The sequence below is a fragment of the Octodon degus genome, unplaced genomic scaffold (assembly GCF_000260255.1).
Source record: "Octodon degus isolate 3935 unplaced genomic scaffold, OctDeg1.0 scaffold00256, whole genome shotgun sequence".
Lineage (NCBI taxonomy): Eukaryota > Metazoa > Chordata > Mammalia > Rodentia > Octodontidae > Octodon > Octodon degus.
Window position 1 is genome coordinate 1,689,498 of NW_004524832.1, and position 4,971 is coordinate 1,694,468.

The 4,971-nt window shown below is 41.2% G+C and overlaps 1 non-coding gene across 1 annotated transcript; it reads right to left on the reverse strand.

Moving 5' to 3' along the window:
* Nucleotides 1–4,122: 4,122 nt before the first annotated feature.
* LOC111814026 lies at nt 4,123–4,229 on the reverse strand. Its single transcript, XR_002819107.1, has one exon. It is a non-coding gene; the product is annotated as a U6 spliceosomal RNA (small nuclear RNA).
* Between the last annotated feature and the right edge of the window lie 742 nt (nt 4,230–4,971).

Here is a 4,971-nt window from a genome sequence, read left to right on the forward strand (position 1 = left end):
TCTCTCTTCTTTCTTTCTTCTTTCTTTCTTCTTTCTTTTTTTGACAGGATCTCCCTATGTAGCCCAGGCAGGCCTCAAACTCACAGCTATCCTCTTGCCTCAGGCTTCCAAGTACTGGGATTACAGGCATGTGCCAGCTCATCTGGCTAGAATTTCAATTTTAGACATAATAGCAGGATTTAAATCATTCACATAATGTGTCTCCTATGTTGCAAGTCTTCTCTCTTTCTTTTTTTTTGTTATTTCACAATTCTTAACAGAGTATAATTTATCATTTTCTATTATCATCCATTTACATTTAATTGTAAATATAAGACATTGCTCAATAGTATTTCATGACCTTTTCCTCTTGATTACCATGAAATTTTCACTTGACTAGGCAATACTGAGAGATATGGATGAGACATTTCAGAGGCTTTTTTTTTTTTTTTTTTTTTCTTTTTGGTGGTACCAGGGATTAAACTCAGGACCTTGCTCTTGCCAGGCAAGCATTTATTCCATTGAGCTATCTCCCCAGCCTTTTCAGAGGTTTTTTTCAATCCAAAAACTACTTTGCACTCACATATGAATGATAGTTTATCCTGATATAAAGATATTATCAATGTACAATGTACTTTAAGAGTAAATGCAAATTATCTGATTCAACGAAGGTTACAGATAAAATGTCTATAATTAGTATAATTATTTTTCCTTTTTTAATGACCTTGAAAATCATCAGTTTATTTGCTTACAAATATAATGAGATTTTCTTTTTTTTTTTTCTTTCTTTTTTTTTTTGGTGGAACTGGGGATTGAACTCAGGCCCTTGAGCTTGCCAGGGATGTGCTTATTCCACTGAGCCATCTCCACGGCCCATAATGAGGTTTTCTACTGTGCTGCTGTTATAGTTTGCTGGTAGATGCCCCTCCCCCCAATCCTCATGCAGTCATGGAGCGGGCCTCTGGAGTTTGTGACTGATTCAGGACCCACCACTGGGAATGAGGCCTGGAGGATACAACATAAGGGACAGAAATGGCCTTGTCATGCTCATTCTCTATGCTTTTGTTGTCTTCTGTCACCATGAATGGTTGCCTCTCTACCATGTGCCACCCTCCCTTTGGAGCTAGCTGACTATGGATTAAAATGTGTACAAACTTGAGCTAACTAAACCTTTTCTCTTTTAACTTTGGGTGTCAGGCATTTTGTCTCAACAACAAGAGAAAACTAAGACAGATGCCAAATCATATTTCCATCAGTCTTTATTAGTTGGCATTTTAGAAAGTAACATTTTTTTTTTTCAGAACTGGGGATTGAACTCAGGCCCTTACACTTGCCAGGGAAGCGCTTATTCCACTGTGCCATCTCTCCGGCCCCTAGTTGTCATTTTAGTATAAGAAAAAACCTTCTCTTTTTTATTATTTTATTTACATATATTACTATGGACACATAAATGTTTACTTTGCTCAATTTGGCAATATCTGTTTCTATTATTCTTTACCAATGTCCAGTTTATCCCAGATTTGGCTGTTCTTTTGATATAGCCTCAACATTTTTTGATTTTTTTTTATTTACACACACACACACACACACACACACACACACACACCCCAAACCAACATTGTACTTTTCCTACCCTAGCTCAGAAATCTGGTATTTCTTCAAAGTGCTTTGGAGTTTTGTTGTCACTATGTGTGTATGTGTGCAGATTTGTGTGTTTGCATAGAGTGGTATTTGGAAACTAAGAACTGGACCCTAGGTTTGGCCAGTATCATTTCAATGACAATGTTCTCACACTTTCTTACTGTATAGAGCTAGAGAATTATCTTAGTCACCTTCCTTGTTGCTGAGACACAGTACCTGACATCCACCACTTAAAGGAGGAGAGATTTATTTTCATTCATGTTTTTGGTCCATAGTTGGCTTGCTCCAAGGCGGGAGGGCGTGATGGAAGAGTCTGTGCAGGAAAACAGCCAAGAAGCAGAGTGAAGGGAGGAGCTAGCAAGATAGTTATACCTTTCCAGACCAAGCCCCAACTGACCCACTCCTTCCAACCAGACCTCTCCTAATAGCGAGTCAGCTGTACCATCCCATAATCCAGTCTCCTCCAATCTGCAAAGACACAAGGCTTTGGGAGCTATTTCAGATCTAAACCATAGCATTCTGCCCCTGACACTCAAAAGATACATGTCCATTTCATTATTTATAATGAATTTAGTCCACCTTTATGTGTTGCCAAAGTCCTAATGGTCACAACAACGTTGCTGAAAGACCAAGGCCAAAGTCTTCTCTAAGACCTCAGGCCAACTCCTAGCTGTAAACACCTGGAAAAATAAAAAAAGAAAGTTAAACATTGCCAGCATACAATGGCACAAGGCAAGCACTTGCACATCAAAAGGAAGCCAGTTGGACCAAAGCAAGACCAAAACATAGAAGGTCAAACATTAAATCTTGCAGTTCCAAATTTTGGTGAGTTGGGACTCCGAAGGATTCAGGCGCACTGCTTCGACAGCACTGCCAGTGGCTGCGGTGCTCACGCCTTCTCTCTTATGCTGGCTTGGCTAACTTCGTGAGGCTTTCCTCAGATGTTCCACATTCCTGGCTTCTCCAGCTTCTTGGTGTCTCCTCTGCACATTCAGCCTCACTTTCCCAGCTTTGTTCTCTGTTTTCCAGCTTTGTTCTTGTGGGCTTTCCACAGCTAGGGTGGAAGCCTCCATGACCCCACAGTCTGCACTCTACATCCTCATAAAACCAGGAAGCCATGTGGATGACGCCAAAGTCTGCTGCAAGGTCATGCAGCTCCCAAGCCCTTTTCACACCATGGCTTCAGATGCTCTGAGGGCTTGGATAACTAGCACTGTGAATCAAATCCTGGAAAATCACCATAGGTGGCTATTCTCTAGGCTGTCCTTCTAGAGGTAGGGACTCCCAAGGCTCTTTTTTTCAAATCAAAGTCTTTCACTTTTGCATCTTTGCATCTGTGAAGGATGAGTCTCACTGATTCCTGACATGTCCTTAATCCATTTTTCCTATTGTTATAATATAAAGCACTTGGCTTTTTTTTTTTTAACAATAATCTTTTCAGCAACCAAGCTCTTCTCAGCTCCAACATTACAGGGCCCAACTTCATAGGAATCTCCTTTCTAGTGAAATGCAGATCACTCAGCTGTGCCATTTGCTCTTGATTCTCAATGTAGAACTGGCTAAAAGACTCCAACAGTATCCATGCCACAGCCTGAATGTTGGGCTGCTTTGAAATTTTCTCCACCAGATTAATTAGCCCAGTGACCTTAATCTCAGTCTCCTGCAAAGTCTCCATACATGAGAAAAATGTAGGGTTTTTTGTTTTTGTTTTTTTTTTTCCACATTATAACATACATTGTCTCAAGTTGAACTGCTAGCAGAGTCCTCATCCCCAAATGAAACTTATTGAGCCTGTGACAGGGAGATAGCTCAGTGGAATAAGTGTTTGCCTGGCAAGCACAAGGGCATGAGTTCAATCCCCAGTTCTTAAAAAAAAAAAAAAAGAAACATACTGAGCCTGGTCTTTACCATCTACTTCCTCTCAGCATTCTGGTCTTTTAAATTCCATCTAGTACCTCCCATCAAACTCTTCTTATGCTTTTCTAGGGCTACTTCTGCAGCTGACATCTCTACACCTTTGCAAATTCCTCCCTTGAGCCTGTTCCAACAGCTTCTGAAACACATAGTCAGGTACCATCATAGCAACAACCCTACACCTCAGGTATCCAAATCCAGCTCAGTCACCTTCATCACTGCTGGTACAAAGTACCCAACACCCACTGCTTAAGGAATTAGAGGTCTATTTTGGCTCATGTTTCAGTTTGTCATTAGCTGCTTACAAGTCAGGACCAAGGGACATGGCACAGGAGAGGAAAGCTGTTCACTGCCTGATAGACAGGAGGAAGCAGAGAGAGCCAAGCAAGGACCTGGAGGGGAAGACAAATGCTTCCAGGCCACTCCCTCAGTGTCTTTTCTGGCCAGACCCTACCTCCTACCAGCAAGCCTTATATAGACCCACAAAATCCAATAACTTTCTTTTTTTTTGGGGGGGGGGAAGAGAGAACATTTATTCATGAACTTGTTGGGGATGGCACAGTGGAAGCCTTCAGGAGTGCAGGGCTCAAAAATATGGAACACTTCACGAATTTGCATGTCATCCTTGCGCAGAGGCCATGCTAATCTTCTCTGTATCGTTCCAATTTTAGTATATGTGCTGCCGAAGCGAGCACTCCAATAACTTTCTGAAAGTCCTGGTGTGAGCTCACGGGGCTCTTGGAGGATATCTAGAAATGAACCATAACAGGAATATATGTATTCATCTGTATGTATGTGTACATGCATATTCATGCATACATGTACTATGGAAAACCCAAAATATGTGATATGTCTGATTCTTTTTTTTTTTTTTTTCAGTAATGGGGATAGAGCGCAGGACCTTGTGTTTGCCAGGCATGCACTTATGCCACTGAGCTGATTCTAATTGTTATGGCTGGTATTTAGAAGTTTCCCTAAAGCTTCATGTACTCTGGGTATGGCTTTTCAGAGCTGGATGGATCTAGGGTATATGTGTGATACTAGGATTAAGGATGTGTAGTACTAAATCAGTACTGACTGGAATTAGCATGGTTCTGGATAGCACCACACAAAAGGCTGGAGGCTCATTTCTCCTGCCTGCTGTCCCGTGGCCTATTCCTTCTTCCCTTGTGCTGTGGCGCCTGCCTTACAGCCAGCCAACTATAGCCTGAAACCTCTATGAACTGTGAGCTAACTCAACTTTTCTTTTTTAATTTTGTGTTTTGTCCCAACAGAAAAAAAAGTAACTAAGACAGTAATCTTGTATACTACAGGTTTTATTCCAGTTTGTTCCATTTTTAAGTTTGTAACTCTTTTTCCTAACAGAGAGGAGCCTGGGTCTCATTACCTCACTGTGTTTTCACACTGGACCACCTCCAATGTACTCAGTCTCTTTTT